The sequence below is a fragment of the Salmo salar genome, chromosome 24 (assembly GCF_965601325.2).
Source record: "Salmo salar chromosome 24, fSalSal1, whole genome shotgun sequence".
NCBI classification, from domain to species: domain Eukaryota; kingdom Metazoa; phylum Chordata; class Actinopteri; order Salmoniformes; family Salmonidae; genus Salmo; species Salmo salar.
Window position 1 is genome coordinate 32284985 of NC_138314.1, and position 22282 is coordinate 32307266.

At 42.2% G+C, this 22282-nt stretch overlaps 1 protein-coding gene and 1 long non-coding RNA gene across 13 annotated transcripts in view; one reads left to right on the plus strand and one right to left on the minus strand.

The window, feature by feature from the left end:
• Nucleotides 1-6233, minus strand: part of LOC106585658 (acetyl-CoA carboxylase 2-like) — a 62858-nt gene extending 56625 nt beyond the window's left edge. For 4 of the 8 annotated variants that reach the window (XM_014172096.3, XM_014172093.3, XM_045706872.2 and 1 more), the window contains exon 1: nucleotides 4180-4269. The gene's annotated coding sequence lies outside the window, so the exon portion shown is untranslated. Of the gene's footprint in view, nucleotides 1-4179; nucleotides 4270-6099 lie in introns of those variants that run through there. The other 4 variants (XR_006761771.2, XM_045706879.2, XM_045706871.2 and 1 more) reach the window with 3 other exon arrangements.
• On the plus strand, nucleotides 4346-20728 carry LOC123730364 (uncharacterized). Of its 5 annotated transcripts, none has more exons than XR_014382551.1 (4): nucleotides 6147-6345; nucleotides 7773-13598; nucleotides 13738-19907; nucleotides 20531-20727. It is a non-coding gene; the product is annotated as an uncharacterized LOC123730364 (long non-coding RNA). The 5 variants fall into 5 exon arrangements; XR_014382554.1 differs by having other exon boundaries at nucleotides 7773-10901; nucleotides 13312-19907; nucleotides 20531-20726; XR_014382552.1 differs by lacking the exon at nucleotides 6147-6345 and adding an exon at nucleotides 4346-4529 and having other exon boundaries at nucleotides 10608-19907; nucleotides 20531-20718.
• The last annotated feature ends 1554 nt before the right edge of the window (nucleotides 20729-22282 follow it).

Here is a 22282-nt window from a genome sequence, read left to right on the forward strand (position 1 = left end):
AACCAGTATACCAGTATCAGTTCCCTATGTCTAACAAGTAGTATGGAGCTGCGGCTTGGAGTATTGCTTTTTCATTCTATGTAATGTATTCCTCCTGAATCTGGTGATGTAATTTTTTTCCCTGTTCTGAATTGCTTTCATGGAGGACTGGCTTGAATTGTGAGGATGACCACACCATTTATTTTATCATGAGCAAATGCTATTGCTTTTGTACCCAAAGTTGCAAAGAAAATGTTTTGATCCATTTAATAAACACAAGAGTCCAGCCAAATTGATACAGGTTTGTGGCAGTAGCAGGAACAGTGGCGTCTAGTGGGAAAAATCTGGTACTTTCACACTCATTTATGGTAAATAATGCAAGTGACTTCAATGGCTAATTTCTCTGAACAGAGGGGGAAAAACAAAAATCACCAGAAGCACAGGTAATACATTACAAAGGATGAAAACACAATAGGCCTACTCCAAGCCACAGCTCCATACTATTTGTCAGACATAGAGAACTGATACTGTATACTTTTTGTTGGGGTGGGATTGGCGTGGGGGGTCCGTGGGTGGCTTTTGATAATTTTATTGGACTCCTCGTCTTACTCAATGTTAGGAAGAATTATGGTTCAAATCGGATGTTAGGTACAATATTTATAGTAGATTATATGAATCCCTTAAATTAAAATGGCCAATTTGGGTGCAATCAATTAGCTTAATTACATTTTTTTTTTTTTTATGTTTCAGGAATGCTAATCTAATCCTAACAGAAACGATTTCAGCATAATCTGAGATGGTGAAATGCTTTCCCAACACTACACTGAGAGAACAGACTACGTGGAGGTTGACCCCAATCACTGTTCAAGGGTTAGATGTCTTCTTTATCCCCCGCTAATATTTATGGTCAGGCAGAAAGGTAATCTGATCCCAGATCTGGGGTTAGAGGCAACTTCTACCTCAAAAGGACAGTCTCTGAAAGCCCAGACACAAACAGGAATGTAAACTACAAGCAGGCAAAGAAAAATGCCTGTTATGGCAGTGCACAAGGTAGCCTGTAAATGAACAACCCAAATGGGTTGTTTTTCTTAGTTGCGTAAACTTTTGCAGTGTTTTTAGGGACTAGGCTAGTGAGTAGGCTATTCCTTCACTACTACTTTGTGACAACCTTACTCTGGCAGCTGACGAGAGAGAGACCCGAGTGGATTTCATTCATACAAACACAGCTAACATCTGTCGTTGTGACACATGGAGGAAAGGTCAGCAGTGAGGGAATAAAATGTGAAGGGGGAGGGACAAGCCCAAGAATTACTCCTTAAGATCCAAGGACCTTTTATGTTATTTTCAGAGGTAGACTGGCTCTGGCAGCCAAAACAGCCAAATACTCCATATAAATGTTAGTTGAGATACGGTTCTATAAACATAAAGCCCTTTACTTTCATACAGGGGTGGAAGTAAGCCAATATGGCATCCCGGCAAAATAAATAGTGGGGGTACGCCATACCGGTAAAACATGAGCCTATCCCAATTAACACAAAGTGCCAAGAAAAGATGAGTGGCTGTGACTTAGGGACGGGTGGACAACTGTGGAAGTATCAATTCAGGCTTCAAGTGTAGGCCTAATGACAATTGCAGAATGTTATTACAATACATGTAGTTGTTTTGTAACAGATGTCTCAACATTCAACAAATTGCAGGTGCACAGTTCACTGTTTGAATGCTGGAATTATTTTGCGGTTAGTGTGCAGGAGTGCCTTTCTGAAGCAATTGTCAAACAATCAGATGAAAATATTATGACTGGTTGTGTTTATGCCACATTAAAAAGTGAATGCATGTTGAAAGTAATATAAATCTTTACTAGGCCTAGGCTACCAGGCCCACAGAGATCATATGATATTAATAGGGATTCTATATGGAATTATATGATTACACCTAGGCTATATAAACATTTTTAAAAAGTGTGCATGCTTGGGTGTCCCATACCGGTAAATAATTAAATCTACTTTCACCCCTGCCTTCATATCACATCAAAATAATTTCACAAATACAAAATATAAAAACTTGCTGGACACTGTTTTAACTGGCTTTATCAGTTGCAGCTGACAGTATTTTTCAGTTAAAACACGTTTCTGGCAACCTTCTTCCATTACACAGGTGTTCGTAGAATGCTAGATAGCTAATTATCACAGGTGGCCGCCTCAGTCTTCCGTAAGCATGTGCTGTAACATGGAGATATGGCTGTGTGGGAACACTGACCCTATGAAAGGTGTTCTAATTTCACCTTTTTTAATGATTTCTCGCTGATATGGAAGATAGGTTACTAATGTTTCCAAAACCGTACTGCAAGCGATGCGTGTTCACGGACAGATCGAGCGTCGGAGCTCTTAACAAAAGTACCCCGGACCTTCATCAATAGGCGCTAAAGGTAGTTAGTATCTGGGACAGGCAGGCAGGCAAGTCATATAGCCTAAACCAGGGGTTCTCAAACTTTTTGGGGCCGAGGACCCCTTTTGTGATAGCAAATTCATCAGAGACCCCTCATAATCAGAACAACTTGAGTTAGATAACAAATAGCATACAAGGAGATTTACTATGACTTCGGGCTCTGGGAATAAACATTTTAAAGGAGAGAAAATGTTACAGTTTTCAAGCAATTTTCCTGCAATTCTATACATTATCATGGGGCAGAGAGATTTGTTGTTGTTGCAGCTTTAAAGCTAATATCCTGCAATATTCTACACATTTTGCCATGAGGAGATGAATTGGGGGGGGGAGTACTGTGGATACCAGTATCCCTTTGAGTCTGCCAGGCCCATGTTGCCCAGGGTTAAGAACATATAGTAGATTTATAATAATATGTTGTATTGTATTACACCCTCTAAAATTCTTCCACTTTGGCCAAAATTAGTTTAATTTTTTGTTTAATAAAATGTTATAACCCCTTTTATCCCCAATTTTGTGATATACAATTGGTTGTTACAGACTTGTCCCATCACTGCAACTCCCATACGGACTCGGGAGAGGCGAAAGTCGAAAGTCATGCATCCTCCGAAACACGACCCTGCCAAGCCGCACTGCTTCTTGACACCCTGCTCGCTTAACCCGGAAGACAGCCGCACCAAGGAAATACTGTACAGCTGGTGACCGGGATCAGCTTGCAGGCGCCCGGCCCGCCACAAGGAGTCGCTAGAGCGCGATGGGACAAGAAAATCGTGGCCAGCCAAACCCTCCCCTAACCCGGACGACGCCGCCTCATGGGTCTCCCGGTCACGGCCGACTGTGACACAGTCTGGAATCGAACCAGGGGCTGTAATGACGCCTCAAGTACTGCGATGCAGTGCCTTAGACCGCTACGCCACTCGGGAGGCCTGGCCAAAAAAATATATATAATTTGGTTTATTATATATATATATATATATATATATATATATATAAATACATTTCTTTCTCTGTAATATAAAGAAATAAAGAGAGAGCTGTCCGCAGACCCCCTACAGTACCTCGACCGCAGACCCCACTTTGAGATCCGCTGGCCTAAACAACATTGGTATAGGATGAAGCAAAATGATACCATATCTGCATACAAAATCTGTAAAGCAAGACATCCTTGCTACCCTCACGTCCCCACAAAAAGGCATAATCTTCTCTGCCAAGTTTGACCTTCAAAGTGAACCTGGCTCAGAATGGTGGAGGGCCATTTCTACAACCCTTTCCTCTAACATGCTTGAGTAGATGGCTGAGCAGTGAGCACAAACATGTATGACCATTAAATAATTTACTAATACGTTTGTCAAACACCAAACAGACTAGGTCAAAAGAGATAACCCGCTCATCAATATTTCTGATAGGGTAGTCTACAAAAGTACTAGCTATCTCGGACAATGATAAAAGTAGTCTATCAATCTCTCTGGATTTAGCCTAAAACATTTCAGGGGCAATTCTACAATGTGTATGGATATTCCTGGACCTGAACAACTTTAAACTCCCAAATGCAATAATATGTAGTAAACATTACTATGAAAACTTGGCAGTGAAAATGGGCTTGGACTAGTCCTAATAGTGGTGAAACTGTATGGAAGCAAGAATAGCCTGGTAGTTAGATTCTTACAGCGTTTTTGAGAGCTAAATATTGTTCGATGACCGAGGTTAGTTCCGTAACTGTAGTTAACTCCTAAATTGACTAATTAGTCGTAGGCTTACCTCTACAGTCTTGCGCGTGGTGATGGTTACAATGTCTATGGTGGCCACACGTGTGCACCAAATAAACAACAGGGGTGTACTCATTTATCCAAACAGTTTTGCAACTAAAAGGAGAGTTTCTATTGGACAAATTCAGGTAGGTCCCGCCCCGTTTCGTTCCGTTTAAGAAACGTTTTGCAACCGAATCGGCGTAAAGAATTCGCCCTTGTTGAATGCTAGCAAGTAACATAGCTGGGTAACAAAGTTCAAACATCGTATTGCTGGAAATCTTTGCACACGGACTTCTGAGCGAAAAGAGTATACATCATATTGCTGTGATTCATGTATTTGACAAGAATATCCTTCTTCCAGTGAGTGGCCTATCAAATCTAAATGTCGGGTTGCGATTGTTATTGATGAAGCAACATGTATGAGGTGTCGTGCTGCTCAAAATAGTTTTGAGTTGACGTTAAAATAATCTTTTGAGAAGCGCAACTCACCACCTATGAAAGCGTTTAATATATCATCCTTGTAAGTAACTACAGCAGTGGCGGTTTGATGTGAAGTTGTCATTAGTTACTAAATTAAAACCCTTGTTATGCAAAACAATATGTCCAAAAAGCTATTAATTATGAGCGAGCCAGGGGCATTATGTCTAAAGTTGTCCACGGGTGCGTATGTAAATTCACTCAGGCGATCTACTCCGCTTTCAGAGCACTCGTCTGAATGTGCCAGAGCGCAGATCACTGATGGATTTACAAACGCTCAACACCCGATGAATATGGCCGGTGTCAGTAAACGTCTGCAAAAGAAACGTAATTAAATTGTTGCCAGCAGCGAAGTTGGTCACTAACGCTCTAGATAACATGGAAATAGCCTAACCAGCTATTCTAGGGCGAGTAAAATAGTCTGAGGTGTTCTCTCATTTGTGTATGCAAGTAGCCAGCTAACTTTAATCGTTGGTTTGGGTGATAGACTGCCGTTATGAGGTCAGAACGAAAGGATATACCCTAGGTTGCAACCCTACTCCTCGGCCAGAGCGTCCAGTGTGCTGGCAGCATCAGTTGCTATATTTAAAAGGGTTCTTGCTATAAGGGATCCTTTGGGCATTCCTACCCTATTCAAGTTGTAATTTTAAATGTCTATGGTTAGATAAGGTTTGGGTAGGGACATCCAATCAGGAGTGTCTTTGGTGGTCTCTGGGTAGAAAAACCTAGCTAGCTCAGCCAGCCTTTGGCTAGCCTGTCAGAAGCTGGACAGAATGCCTCTGCCATTCAACTGTATTATAGCAGAATTTGACTGACAGTGGATTGAACCAATCAGATTTTGACTTGCAATGGATGAAGGCGTATTTCTGTGATGGGTCTAGGCCTTCACAACTGAGGTAATTAATTCATAATACAGAATAGTAGGCTGATAAACAGCGAATTCAGTAGGTGGCGGCAATATACGTTGTAATCTTCCATAAAACCTTGAAGAAGAAGAGCGTGCAAGAGACAATGGCTACCGTCCAAACACAAGACACACCCTATCCTCTCAGCCCTCAAATGAAGTGGACGCTTCTGATGATGTCTGACGAGTATACACTTGCAGGGCGAGGGAGGAAGGAACGATTTTTAAATGGACCACCCTTGGCCGGAAATTCTTCACTCGTTCATCCCGCAATTATAGTGTTAAGCCAGTGGTAGCTTGTGGGTGCTTTATATGTGCTACATTCAATTATGAGGGCATGTCTACTTATATGAACAATATCATTATTAATATACGCCTACTGTATGATAGCTAGCAAATTAATTAGCTAACTAACGTTAGCCTGCCTAGCTAGAATTTCTAAAGAAGGGAAATGTTATTTCTTCAATTTCCAAAAGATAGCCAAACAAAAACATTGACTTTGTACGTAGTAGTAACATTTCTAATTTATGTGCATTTGTTTTTACTTACACTTGTATGTTGACTTCTCCATTGATGTTGTTTTTAAATTTTCGCAGATTTTTCTTACTGACGTAAAATCGTGGCGAGTTGAATTATGGGGAGTTTCAGGCCCCAGAGTGAACACAATTGTACACTCGCAAAGCCGACTAAAAACGAGGGCCGAGGGGCTCCTGTTGCAAACTTCCCTTGCTTGGCTAATCATTTGGAACACCCGCCAAGATAACGACGGTTTTCCCCCAAGGGCATAAGGCGAGGGTAAGTGGACGAGGGTGTGTCTTTTTTAAGTGTTTGGACTGCATCCAATGTGTTGCAAGCAGTCGTTTTCCCACTCTAACGCAAGTAACGTTAGCTAGCTTGTGTTGTAGTAGTGTAACAATGAATACGGTTACATGCACACAATAATGAGATGTATTGTGGATAGTCAGATTAATATAATAGTTTGATTAAAACATTGACATGCTTTGCAAGAAGAACGATACCCCAAATATTCCTGGACACATCTGAAATTGGGCTACCTGATGGCACTGATAAATGCAGAAAATCGGCAAAGCGAACATGTTATTTTTTAGAAGCATATTTTATTCTGCATTCGGACATACAGTACCAGTCAAAAGTTTGGACACTTACTCATTCAAGTGTTTTTCTTTATTTGGACTATTTTAGACATTGTTGAATAATAGTGATGACATCAAAACTATGAAATAACACACAGAATCATGTAGTAACCAAAAAAAGTGTTAAACAAAGCAAAATATATTTGAGATTCTTCAAAGTAGCCACCCTTTGCCTTGACAGCTTTGCACACTCTTGGCATTCCCTCAACCAGCTTCATGAGGTAGTCACCTGGAATGCATTTCAATGAACAATTTCACAATCGCATTTGTGGAATTTCTTTCCTTCTTCATGCATTTGAGCCAATCAGTTGTTGTGGCAAGGTAGGGGTGGTATACAGAAGAAAGCCCTATTTGGTAAAAATACCAAGTCCATATTATGGCAAGAACAACTCAAATAAGCATAGAGAAACGACAGTACCTCATTACTTTAAGACATGAAGGTAATTCAATCCAGAAGATTTCAAGAACTTTGAAAGTTTCTTCAAGTGCAGTCGCAAAAACCATCAACTGGCTCTCATGAGGACCGCCACAGGAAAGGAAGACCCAAAGTTACCTCTGCAGCAGAGGTAAGTTAATTAGTTACCAGCCTCAGAAATTGCAGTCTAAATAAATGCTTCACAGAGTTCAAGTGACAGACACATCTCAACATCAATTGTTCAGAGGAGACGGCGTGAATCAGGCTTTTGTGGTCGACTTGCTGCTGCAAAAAAACACTACTAAAGGACACCAATAAGAAAAAGAGACTTACTTGGGTCAAGAAACACGAGCAATAGACATTAAACTGTTGGAAAACTGTCCTTTGGTCTGATAAGTTCAAATTTTTGATTTTTGGTTCCAACCGCCGTGTCTTTGTGAGACACAGAGTAGGTGAACGGATGATCTCTGCATGTGTTGTTCCCACCGTGAAGCATGGAGGAGGAGGTGTGATGGTGCTTTGCTGGTGACACTGTCAATGATTTATTTAGAATTCAAGGCACACTTAATCAGCATGGCTACCACAGCATTCTGCAGCAATACACCATCCCATCTGGTTTGTGCTTAGTCCCACAATCATTTGTTTTTCAACAGGACAGTGACCCAAAACACACTTCCAGGCTGTGTAAGGGCTATTTGACCAAGAAGGAGAGTGATGGAGTACTGCATCAGATGACCTGGCCTCCACAGTCACCCGACCTCCACCCAATTGAGATGGTTTGGGATGAGTCGGACCGCGGAGTGAAGGAAAAGCAGCCAACAAGTGCTCAGCATATGTGGGAACATGCCTCATGAAGCTGTTTGAGAGAATGCCAAGAGAGTGCAAAGCTGTCATCAAGGCAAAGGGTGGCTACTTTGAAGAATCTCAAATATATTTTGCTTTGTTTAACACTTTTTTTGGTTACTACATGATTCTGTGTGTTATTTCATAGTTTTGATGTCTTCACTGTTATTCTATAATGAGTAGGTGTGTCCCAACTTTTGACTAGTTCTGTATAAAGTTGGTATGTGAAAACTACTACTACACATACATTCTGTTGCAGACTCACTTCACTCGCACTGAAGAGGGAGGCTCGCTCGGCTGTTGCTAGCACATGCGCAGAACAAATACACCAGTGGAACGCCGATTTAAGGCATTTACATGTCCTAATAATTCAAAAGATTGTTCAGAAAACCAGGTGTTTTAATCAGCATATGCTTACTTTGATTTTGACCTTATGCCGATGAAGATAAACAGAGTATGCAATAGTAACGTAAACACCTTAATCTGCCTACTGCCATAATCTGTTTTAATACCGAATTATTCGTTTGCATGGAAATGTTCTCAATGGCAAGGCGGCTGCAGCAGCTGTTCTCAACTTCAAGGTGTATGTAGTTGCTAATTTGTTAGCGTCAACCTTTTCAAGATTAATTTTCAAACTTCGTTTACTAATGATCATCATCTGGTGAGTAGCACTGTTTTTTTGTTGCAGCTCTCTTGCAGTTATATACATTACATGGCCAAAAGTATGTGGATGACTGCTCCTCAAACATCTCATTCCAAAATCATGGGTATTAATATGGAGTTGGTCCCCCCTTTGCTGCTATAATATCCCCCACACTTCTGGGAAGGCTTTCCTCTAGATGTTGGAACATTACTGTGGGGACTTGCTTCCATTCAGCCACAAGAGCATTAGTGAGGTTGGGCGATTAGGCCTGGCTTGCAGTCTGCGTTTCAATTAATCCCAAAGGTGTTCGATGGGGTTGAGATCAGGACTGTGTGCAGGCCAGTTTTATGGACCTCGCTTTGTGCAGGGGGCATTGTCATGCTGAAACAGGAAAGGGCCTTCCCCAAACTGTTGCCACAAAGTTGGAAGCACAGAGTCATCTAGAATGTCATTGTATGCTGTAGCTTTAAGATTTCCCTTCACTGGAACTAAGAGGCGTAGCCTGAACCATGAAAAACAGCCCCAGACCATTACTCCTCCTCCACCAAAGTTTACAGTTGGCACTATGCATTGGGGCAGGTAGCGTTCTGGCATCTGCGAAACCCAGATTCATCCGTCGGACTCCCAGATGGTGAAGTGTGATTCATCACTTCTGAGAACTTTTCCACTGCTCCAGAGTCCAATGGCTGCGAGCTTTACACCACTCCAGCCGACGCTTGGCATTGTGAGTTGTGATCTTAGGCTTGTGTGCAGCTGCTCGGCCATGGAAACCCATTTCATGAAGCTCCCGACGAACAGTTATTGTGCTGACGTTGCTTCCAGAGGTAGTTTGGAACTCTGTAGAGAGTGTTGCAACCGAGGACAGACGATTTTTATGTGCTTCAACACTCGCCGGTCCCGTTCTGTGAGCTTGTGTGGCCTACCACTTCGGTTGAACCATTGTTGCTCCTAGTCGTTTCCACTTCACAATAACATCCCTTACAGTTGACCGGGGCAGCTCTAGCAGGGCAGAAATTTGACGAACTGACTTGTTGGAAAGGTGGCATCCTATAACGGTGCCACGTTGAAAGTCACTGTGCTCTTCAGCACTGGCCATTCTACTGCCAATGTTTGTCTATGGAGATTGCATGACTGTGTGCTCAATTTTATACACCTGTCAGCAACAGGTGGGGCTGAAATAGCCGAATCCATAATTTGAAGGGGTGTATATATACTTTTTTTGTGTATATGTATAGTGTAAGTAAATTTGTCCCAATACTTTTGGTCCCCTAAACTGGAGGGGGTGGGACTATGTACAAGAAGTGCCTTCATTTCTAACCGGATCACCCGATTTTATAGATGACAGTCGGCACTTGAACCTCAGTCATTATTATATCATTTAAAATCCAAAGTGCTGGAGTACAGAGCCCAAACAAAACAATGTGTCACTGTCCCAATACTGTTGGAGCTCACTGTACATCATTTATGCACAGACAGCTGAGACACAGACAGCTGAGACACAGACAGCTGAGACACAGACAGCTGAGACACAGACAGCTGAGACACAGACAGCTGAGACACAGACAGCTGAGACACAGACAGCTGAGACACAGACAGCTGAGACACAGACAGCTGAGACACAGACAGCTCAGACACAGACAGCTCAGAGAGGCCCAGGTCCTGACCTTCATCAGCAGCGGATTTTCATTTAGAATAGAAAAGTAATGTGTTTATACAACAAATGTTAGTGCGTCGGTTCGTTCCTCTATTTTAACCAAATCGCACCGAATTGTTTCAAACTAAAACGCATCGTATGAGAGCCCATAGATAGTATAAAATCTTCTTGAAAGGGAAAGATGCACATTCTTAATGAACACCACCATGGCAGTACATGGTACGGTCTCGTATGGTATCTTTATATAGTGATTCTAACTTTACAGAGAACACCCACCTATCTATTCTCCATGGCTTTTGATGCCAATTTGACCAATGTTATGTTACCATATTTGTCTGCGCACTTCAGGAGGCCTCTGGAGATGGACACAGATATATGGTGCGTCCTGCACAACACCTTCTGAGAACTTTGTGGCGAAGAAGAGAAACGAGAATAAGCCCAAGGTGACCATCTTCTACCCGGGAGCCATGCTTAACATGATGGTGAAGGAGGCCTTCACGAACGACCAGTACCACGATCTGGTGGACCCCACGTCACTGACCTACGAGACGCGGGCAGAGAACAGCATCTTCTAGGTCGACGGGCCCTACTTGGCCATGATCCTCCCGCCTCTAAGGAGGAGGGGAAGAAGCTGAAGAAAAGGTACATACAGGCGTTACTGTATTCAGGCGATGAGAGAATTTGGCAAATGTCGGTTCTCGTTAGTGGACCATGTGGGAAAATATAAAATTCTGTATTTACCATATAGGCCAGTTGGCAGCATTGCTATTTTTGTTTAGCTGATGATAACATTTTACTGATAATAGCATTGATTAAAACATTGATAATAACATAACATTCACCTGATAAAACACATTGATAATAACATGATCACAACATTCACCTGATAATAACATTGATAATAACATTCTCCTGATAATAACATAATAACAACCTTCTCCTGATAATAACATGATCACAACATTCACCTGATAATAACATGATCACAACATTCACCTGATAATAACATTGATAATAACATTCTCCTCATAATAACATAATAACAACTTTCTCCTGATAATAACATGATCACAACATTCACCTGATAATAACATAATAACAACCTTCTCCTGATAATAACATTGATAATAACGTTCTCCTGATAATAACATGATCACAACATTCACCTGATAATAACATGATCACAACATTCACCTGATAATAACATAATAACAACCTTCTCCTGATAATAACATTGATAATAACGTTCTCCTGATAATAACATGATCACAACATTCACCTGATAATAACATGATCACAACATTCACCTGATAATAACATTGATAATAGCATTCTCCTGATAATACCATACTAACAACATTCTCCTGATTTTAATAACATTGATAATAACATAATTACATTATTCTACCCAGACTGCAAATAGTCTGGGTAGCCATTTGACTAGATGTTCAGGAGTCTTATGGCTTGGGGGTAGAAGCTGTTTAGAAGCCTCTTGGACCTAGACTTGGCGCTCCGGTGCCGCTTGCTGTGCAGTAGCAGAGAGCACAGTCTATGACTAGGGTGGCTGGAGTCTTTGACAATTTTTAGGGCCTTCCTCTGACACCGCCTGGTATAGAGGTCCTGGTTGGCAGGAAGCTTGGCCCCAGTGATGTTCTGAGCCGTACGTGCTACCCTCTGTAGTGCCTTGCGGTCGGAGGCTGGGCAGTTGCCATACCAGGCAGTGATGCAACCAGTAAGGATGCTCTGATGGTGCAGCTGTAGAACCTTTTGAGGATCTGAGGACCCATGCCAAATCTTTTCAGTCTGCTGAGGGGGAATAGGTTTTGTTGTACCCTCTTCACGACTGTCTTGGTGTGCTTGGACCATGTTAGTTTGTTGGTGATGTGGACACCAAGGAACTTGAAGCTCTCAACCTGCTCCACTACAGCCCCGTCGATGAGAATGGGGGCGTGCTCGGTCCTCTTTTTCCTGTATCGGCAACCAAGTATTGTGATAATATCATATTGTGAGATCCCTGGCAATTCCCACCCCTACTTTGAGGTGCAGGCCGAGAACGACGTCAAGGCTATCCACCGCGCCCTGCTCAACTACAAGGTACCTCCATCCACTGCAGCCCTCTCGAACTGCATGGTTCTGGCACTGTGTCGCTCTCTGTAGCTTGTTCTGTGATGTGTTGCTTTAGGCTTTCTGCCTCAAAGGTTCTCAAACGTTCTAATTTATTGTTATATCTGTAGTTATATCTGCCTAACACAGAATGTTAGTTAGGATAGTGCAGTGTTCTACAACAGCGCAGGTTTGGTGCTTAATGAACACAACCAATTGTCGTGGAAATTCTTACACAGGGGCACTCAAAGTCAATCTTAAATGAATCATTGTTCATCAGCACGCTAGAGAGGTTCCAACAAACTTGAACATCTGTCAAGAGCTCTAACAGGGCGGTCCCGTTAGTTCCCTTATATACTGACATGTCATATTTGTATGATTTAGCTTATTCATAATGATTTAATCATTAACGTTTGCTTCATTCACATGACAGACCAATACTGGGTCATTCATGTGACCAACCAACACCTCCCAAGGCTTCTTCTCTCTAAGCTGAGACCTTGAAACTGAGATATCCTTTTCTCTAAACAAGGTTCTGGGCGTACTGCCAAATTGCAGACACTGATAGGGAGGATTCATTCAATCAGTCACATGCATGAACTCAGAAATCGGTTTATAGAAAAGCACAAACATAGAACATAGAAATTGATAAACAGGAAAGCACCAACATAAAATGTTCCATCACACCTTGTAGAAAAAAGAAACGCACACCTATAAAGGCGAGGTGCTGGCTAGCGGAGTAGAACACTAGAAAATAAAGGAAAGCCGCACACTCTAAGAGCTCAGATGCAAAAATTGAATAACCAACGTTTCGACAGCGAAGCTGAAACGTTGGTTATTACATTTTTGCATCTGAGCTCTTAGAGTGTGCGGCTTTCCTTTATTTTCTACCATCACACCGTGTAACAGTATTGACCGTTGTCCTTCTTTCTCTTCTCCCTGTCTCCAGGAAGAGCGTCGCAGGCTCATCCTGATTATCGTGCTGTCCAACTGGGAGCTGCGGCGGCAGCGGCGGGAATGCTGGTGCTGCAAGAGTTCCCGGTGGTGCCGGTGCACGTGGTGGACGAGATCAGCTACAAAATGCTGGACTGGCAGTGCCACAATGCCCGTCACATGGTCCACCACTACCTCAAACTAGACAGCTGCCTGTCCCAGGCTTTTAACATGCTCAGGTGGACCGTCTGTCTGCTGGTTCTCTACACCTAGAACAGTCTAAACCACAGAACTGGAATAAGAGTACTAACATGTTTTTATTTTTTTACATTTACATATTAGTCTGGGGTTCCATGTATATATCACTGTGACTTTAATGCTCATTTTCTGATTTTGGCTATGATCACTTACTGCTCACTCCTCTCTTCTCCTCCCTCCTCAGATTTTAACACTTGACATTGGGGAACCTGCCCCAGGACGTGTCCATCTTTGTCTCAGACCTGCTCCTGGCCAGGCACCTGAGGAAGCATAACCACCTGCTGTGCTGTGGCCCACGGCCAGACCTGGGGGGCGAGGAGGGATGTACGTCCCCTGAGCAGGATCCTGAAGAGCATGGCGGGGGGCTGTGTACGGGAGATCACGCAGTACCACAACTTCTACGCCGACAACCAGGTGATTCCCTTTTACCACTGCCTGCACTCGCCCAGCTCGCTGCTCTGCGACCCAGCGATGCACCGTACCCTACACAACATGATGAAGAAGGTCTTCCTCCAGTGAGAGACCGGCCCAATACTCACACAACCCTACTCTGCCCTCTGTTGTGCACATTGGAGTGATCAGTAGCCGTTTCTTTTTTCAAATTGTATGGTAATTCTTATTGTTCGTAACGTTATATGTGATTTGACACAAAACAAGTATTTATTTTTAAATCCTCTTCCTCCCCTCTACATCTAATTCTAAAAGGTCTGGTCATGTATTGGAAATGGTTGTTTATTGAAAGAATGGAGGATGCCTTGATGAATGTCTTTCTGTCTCTCTGTCAGTGTCTGTCTCTGTCAGTGTCTGTCTGTCAGTTTCTCTCTGTATCTCTTTCTCTCTGCTCTGCCAGTTGTTTATTGAAAGAAAGTAGAATGCCTTGATGAATGTCTTTCTGTCTCTCTCTCTCTGTCCTTGTCTGTCTCTCTCTGTTTGTTTTTCTCTCACTGTCTCTCTCTGCATGCAGAGTTCTGTAAGATTATCCTACATGTCGCTCTCTCTGTCAATATTCAATTTGCTGTATTGGCATGACGTAACAATGTACATATTGCCAAAGCTTACTTTGGATATTTACAATATTTAAAATAATAAAAATCAACAGGACAACAATAACCAAGGGTCAAAATAACCATACATTGAACAATAAGCATACAGTAGAGGATACTTGCAGGTTGATTGGTCTGTCAGACACTGTCCCTCATCTTATGGCAGGCATCAATGTAGTGCGATGCCAACCCCCAGCTCTCTGCGTCTTCCCCCAACAGGACGGGTATCCTATTCTCATCAGAGAGGTCTTTGAAACCTTGATTAAGGGTTTCACATTTGGGGAAATGATACTCTCTAATTGTTTTATATTTTTTACGTTTTGTCAGGAAATGCAGCTCTGTCTCAGGTTCTGCTGTGGTGCAGTGGTTGCACAGCCTTTCCTCTACAGGGAGCCAGGTTTTCCTGTGTCTACCCTTCTCAATGGCAAGGCTGTGCTCACTGAGCCTGTACTTTGTCAAGGTTTTTCTAAGGTTTTGATCAGTAACCATGGTCAAGTAGTTAGCCACGGTGTATTGTCGATTTAAACCAGATAGCACTGCATTTTGCTTTGTGCTTGTGTTTCCCAATAAGCATTGTAGTTTTGTTTTGACTGTGTTGTAATTTGTTTTATTCTGATTGTTTGGATGTTTTGGTCCTGAGGCTTCAGTGTGTTAGTAGAACAGGTTTGTGAACTCAGCCCCAGGACCAGCTGGATGAGGGGACTCTTTTCTTTGCTCAGCTCTTAGCATTGCAGTGCTTGGTAATGATATGAGAGGGGGTCACTGTATTTTCAATGTTTCTAAAACTTAATTGCTCTTTTTTTGAATTATTATTATTAGTGGATATTGGCCTAATTCTGCCCTGCATGCATTGTTTGTAGTTTTCCTCTGGACATGTAGGAGAATCTTACAGAACTCTGCATGCTGGGATTCAATAGCGTGTTTGTCCCATTTGGTTAATTCTTGTTTTGCAAGTGGACCTCACACCTCGCTGCCATAAAGTGCAATTGGTTCAATGACCCAAATTTTAATAGATAATTCAATTTGAATTCGTTTTTTAATGGTATAGAATGCCCTGCGTGCTTTCTGTCTCAGCTCATTCACTGCATCATTAAGGTGTCCAGTTGAGCTTATTTTTAAACCAAAGTAATTGTACTGTGTGCAGTACTCTATATAATTTGTACCAATTTAGAACTTTGGTCTAATTCCCTGCGATCTGGATATTCTCTTGAAAATCATTATTTTAGTATTTTTGGGGTTTACTGCCAGGGCCCAGGTTTGGCAGTACTGCTCTAGCAGGTCTAGGCTCTGCTGTAGGCCATGTGCTGTGGGTGACAGCAGGCATAGCTCATCTGCGAAGAGGAGGCATTTAACCTCAGAATTGTAGAGACTAACACCAGGGGCTGAGGATTTTTCTAGAATAGTGGCCAATTCGTTGATGTAAATATTGAAGAGTACAGGGCTCAGATTGCAACCCTGGCGAAGGGCCCCGCCCCTGGTTAAAGAATTCTGTGCTTTTCTTGCCAATTTTAATGCTGCACATATTGCCAGTATACATTGATTTAATTATGTCATATGTTTTACCCCCTACACCACTTTCAATAACTTTGTAGAACAGTCCTGTGTGCCAAATAGAATCAAATACCGGTACCGGAGTGCCAAGTCTAGGACAAAAAGGCTTCTCAACAGTTTTTACCCCCAAGCCATAAGACTCCTGAACAGGTAATCAAATGGCTACCCGGACTATTCGCATTATGTGCCACCCCCACCCCCCCCAACCCCTCTTTTACGCTGCTGCTACTCTCTGCTTATCATATATGCACAGTCACTTTAACTATACATTCATGTACATACTACCTCAATTGGCCCAACCAACCAGTACTCCCGCACATTGGCTAACCGGGCTATCTGAATTGTGTCCCGCCACCCGCCAACCCCTCTTTACGCTACTGCTACTCTCTATTCATCATATATGCATAGTCACTTTAACCATATATACACATGTACATACTACCTCAATCAGCCTGACTAACCGGTGTCTGTATGTAGCTTCGCTACTTTTATAGCCTCGCTACTGTTTTTCACTGTCTTTTTACTATTGTTTTTATTTCTTTACCTACCTATTGTTCACCTAATACCTTTTTTGCACTATTGGTTAGAGCCTGTAAGTAAGCATTTCACTGTAAGGTACCGGAATACCTGTTGTATTCAGCGCACGTGACAAATAAACTTTGATTTGAAATGCTTTTTGGAAGTTGATAAAGCAAACGTATATTTTGGTATTATTTTGGTGGACATGTTTATCTATCAGGGTGTGTAGGGTGTAAATATGATCAGTCGTGCGACGTTTCGGTATAAATCCAATTTGGCTTTTACTCAAGACATTATTAAGGAAGTTTAAAACTCTTACATTTACAGAAAACCTTCCCCAGGTTACTGTTCACACACATGCCTCTGTAATTGTTAGGGTCAAATTGTCTCTGTTCTTAAAGATTGGGGTTATGAGTCCTTGATTCCAGATGTCAGGGAAATAACCTACACTCAGGATCAAATTAAACAGTTTTAATATAGCCAATTGAAATTTTGCACTAGTGAGTTTGAGCATCTCATTTAGGATGCCATCAGGTCCACATGCTTTTTTAAATTTGAGGGCCTGAAGTTTCTTATAGAGCTCCTGGTCAGTAATTGGGGAGTCCAATGGATTTTGATTGTCCTTTATAGCTTTTTCTAATCCATTCAACTTCTCATGAATTTGGCGTTGTTCTGCGTTTGTCAATTTGAACGGTCTCTCTCTCTCTCTCTCTCTCTCTCTCTCTCGTTGTATATTGTTCGAAGGACACACCTTTTTCTGTCAGTGCAAGTTATTTTTTCAGTTTTAACCAAATGTGATAATTTACCGATTTTTGTAGTTCAGATTTGTACCAAATGATCAATCCTCCAGAGTCTCTGCCTCTATTGACAGAGCTGTGTTTCTGTGATGGCACAATTACCTCTCTGTAACCTGTGGGACAATGAGTGACGATGTCAGCCTTACACCATGTCTCCTGCAGAATGATGACGTCAACATCTTTAAGATTTTTGTTGAACTCCAGTGCTGAACTCTTCAGTCCTAAGTTTGAGTTTAGGCCCTGAATGTTCCACATGCTAACATAGTGATTTCACATTGCAAAAATACAGAATAACAGTCAGAAATGCAGTAACTACTAAGTTGTTAAGATTGAGATAAACAGGATAACAGCCAACATTCTTTCTGTTTCATTGAACAAGTAAACTTTTAGTACAGTGTGTGTGTGTGTGTGTGGTTTGTTTAGTGCAGATGTATTGGAGGAGCTGTTTAATCTAACTCAATCCTACAGGGTTCTCTGACGACGGTGGTGATGTGGGAGTTGGGGAACCACTCAGAGGCCGTCTCTGCTACTCTGTTGACCAGGCTGTCTACTCTCTTCTGTCTCTCTCGCTCTCTGTCTTTGTCGTTCTCGCTACCTCTGTTTCTCTCTTGCTGTCTTTCTATCTCCCTCCGTCATTGTCGCTCTCGCTGTCTCAGCAAGTGAAATTAGGAGGCAGCAGATTGCACAGAACAAAGTAGCAAGGATTGTTTTAAGGTGGATATATGGTTATGTTGTAGTCATGCACAGTGCTCTTGGTTGGTCATCAATCAAAAAGATAATTGAAAAAAACATGCTTATTTTATTTCACAGTGTACACCATTTAAAACAGTCAAACTCCATTCACAACAATATTCAGTTGGTAAGAGACCAGATATTCAGCCAATACTAGGAATGGATTGTTCACCATCCATGTGTTATCCAGACAGAATAGAAAATAGGCAAAATAACATTTAGCTTCAGAGCAATAAAGACATTGAGTAATTTATCTAAGCAAACCAGAAACCTTTCGATATATGCATTCAAACAGAACTTTAGAACCTTTTAAATATAATACATTGGAAGGTTGTGCAGGACTATGGTAGATGAAGGAACCAATCTATATTTTCAGGCTGTTAGTGTATTTATCTGGTCAATATGTCAGTGTATTATGTCTGTAACAGTGTGTTATATCTGAAAATATGATCGTATTTTAATGTTTAAGGACTCTTGGAAGATTAGTCCAAATGAGGACTAAAAGAGATCCTAATAAAATCAAATATCTCTCGCAGTCTCTGTCTGTCAGTCTCTCTCTCTCTCTCTCTCTCTCCTCTTTCTTCTCTCTCTCTCTGTTGTCTCTGTCTGGTTTGGTCAGTTCAGTTGGACGACCTACCTACCTTCACCGCGGTGTAGGGGAACTTTAACCGCATCCTGCTGTGCACCAAGAAGAGAAGGATAGAGGACGCCATCGGTTACGTTGCTACCCGCCCCATGTACTACTATCCCTCTAGAACGTTGCTGTTTTATAACATATCCATATGCTGGCTATGGAAATATCAAAGCCAATTACTGAACACAAGAAAACAATATTTTTGACTAAAAAACAAATATTGCTTATAAATCAGTGATGCATGGTGGCTGAGTGATGGCAAGCCCTGTCAAGTTAATGGATGCTTGAATGAATAAATAAGGGTTAGAGCTAAAACACATAGGGTAAAGGGAACAAGCACTGACCATAAATTAGTAGACAAGGTTTTGTTTTAATTATTTATTTTTTACTTTATCTGACCAAAACAATCCTCAATCATCTTCCTTGCAGTATTCACTCCTGGGAAATCTTCCATTCCACCTCCTTCTCCCACTGCTGGGAGATCCTTATGTGGATGCATCTGGCAAATTATGGAAGAGTGGAGGGAAAGCTGCCCTCCAGTGTCCTGTATGGAGAGGTACATTCTAGTTCCACTGGACCTGCTTTTAAACATCATAACCAATGAAAAGGCCTGGGGTAAAAATGACACCACCTTCATTGACATTCAGAACGGGACAGCCCAGAAGAAGGGAAATGGGGGTGTAGAGGAGGAGGAGAGGAGTGAGGACGAGGAGGAAGCTGACGATGAGGAGGAGGATGGCGCTGGAGACATGGATGAGGTGGAGGAGCTGATGGAGAGCAGCTGGAACATCATGCAGTGTCTGGCCCAGACTGCCTCCTGTCAGAAATACTTCCTCATGACCGTCTGTTATCATATCATGTGTACATTGTTTGTTCCATAATGAATTTGGTGGGGGTGCGTGGGCACAGCTCCCTGATTTCCTGCACAAATCCATCCATCCTTTTATCATGTCTCCTCTGTTTCCTCTCAGCCTAAAGAGAAGAAAAGACATAACGCCCCAGGAACCACACCCATTAAGAGGTGGGGGGGCAGGGCAGGCTTCCCAGCAAGCAGCAGGAGACTCCAGCGCTCTTCCCGGTAAGTAATGAGAGAGCGGTACCACAAAGCCACAAGGTACAGTACCAGTCAAAAGTTTGGACACACCTACTCATTCAAGGGTTTTTCTTTATTTTTACTATTTTCTACATTGTATTGACATTAAAACTATGAAATAACACATATGGAATCATGTAGTAACCAAAATAGTGTTAAACAAATCTAAATATATTTACAATTTTAGATTCTTCAAAGTAGCCACCCTTTCTTTGCCTTGATGACAGCTTTGCACCTCACAAAGACACTGCGGTTGGAACCAGAAATCTCAACTTTGGTCTCATCAGAACAAAGTACATAGATTTCCACTGGTCAAATGTCCATTGCTCATGTTTCTTGGCCCAAGCAAGTCTCTTCTTCTTATTGGTGTCCTTTAGTAGTCGTTTCTTTGCAGCAATTCGACCATGAAAGCCTGATTCACACAGTCTCCTCTGAACAGTTGATGTTGAGATGTCTGTTACTTGAACTCTGTGAATCCCCTACGGGGGGCTCGTTGACAAACTCCATTACTGCAGTAATTAAATAATAACGTTTACTTGTTTTGAAGAAATGTAAAAGTCTCTCCTTTTGATTACAATAATTCCATGACACTCCTCTGACCCCCACAGGTATGATCTCCTTCTCCCAGGAGTATGTGTCCAGTATCCTGACCCAGAACTTCTTCAGCATCACCCAGAAGATCCAGAAGAAGGTCCCTGGTACTGGTGGAAAAAGTACCTAATTGTCATACTTGAGTAAAAGTAAAGATACCTTTAATTTAAAATGACTCAAGTAAAAGAGAAAGTCACCCAGTAAAATTCAACTTGAGTAAAAGACTAAAAGGATTTACTAAAAGCATGAATAATTTCAAATTCCTTATATTACACAAACCAGACGGCACAATTTTCATGTTTTTTTTTTTCTTTTCCATTTACGGATAGCCAGGGGCACATCAACACTTGGACATCATTTACAAATGAAGCATTTGTGTTTAGTGAGTCCGTTAAATCAGAGGCAGTGGGGATGACCAGGGTTGTTCTCTTGATAAGTGTGTGAATTGGACCATTTTCTGTCCTGCTAAGCATTCAAAATATAACGAGTACTTTTGGGTGTCAGGGAAAATGTATGGAGTAAAAAGTACATTATTTTCATTAGGAATAGAGTGAAGTAATATTAAAAGTTGCCAAAAATATAATAGTAAAGTAAATTACAGATACCCAAAAAAACTACTTAAGAAGTACTTTAAAGTATTTTTACTTAAGTACTTTACGCTACTGGTGACAGGCACCCGGAGTGTGACCCAGCCCTCAGAGATGTTCCCCGTCCTGCCCGGTAGAGCCCTGCACGGGCATGCATTTTAAGCCCAACCCATGCCTGCGACATTCAGGCCCTACCCTACCCAGGCCTGATTGCTTCTGCCAAATTTAAAGCCCGGGTCTGCCCGAAATCAAAAATAACTTCCTCTGTTAGTAAATCCATTAGCTGCTATTCTCTGTCAGTCTGACTCCCTTCACCCAGGCAGCTCGCTGTCTCTTTCTTTTGATGGGGTTGAAGCACTTCTGACACCATGTTATGATGTTAGTCAGATAGGACTGTACTGCACAGCAGAGCATGAGCAAATTAGCATGGCTGACGCGTGACCCACATGACTACACAGCTATGACTCACTGAGGCTGGTGTTAACAAGACTAAGAGCAAATGGCTCAGCTTCAAAATATTGGTGATAAATTTAGTGATACCTGAGCCCTGCCCGTAGCCTAAAAAAACAGGTCCTAGCCAGCCCTAACTTGATGTATAATGTCGGGGCCAGTCGGTGTCGGGTAGCAGAGCTCTACTGCCCGGCTCCCACCTGCCACTCAGAAACCCAGCCCTGGAGTTCATCAAATACGTCTGCCAGGTCAGTGACTGGGAACACGGGTCGCACCGTAATGTCAAAGTTTTGCAATGAAAATTAGTGTTTGTTATTGGACAAGTTCAGGTAGTCCCGGCCCGTTTGCTTCCGTTATGTGCCTAGTCAATACACCCCAGGGTCATATACATTAGTGCACACTGTTTCAAAGTGTTCCGTAACAAAAAATGAAATTTAGCATTTCAGTTCTGTTTTCTTCTGTTTCATACCTAATGAGCACAACCCTCCCTTATAGGTGTTCTCCCTGGACGCCAACATGGTGAATAAGCTAAAGAGGGACCTGCTGAGCCTGGTGGACGTGGGTGAGTTTTCGGAGGATGCCAGCTCCGGGACCCCTGAAACTCCTACATCCTGCCCGAGGTCATCTGCCACCACTACAACCTGCTGCGATGTTGACCTTTGCAAGGATCCCTCAGTGGCACAGGTGAGTGAAGCGCTACAGCTCACATTTCTACTTATATACTTTCAAGTA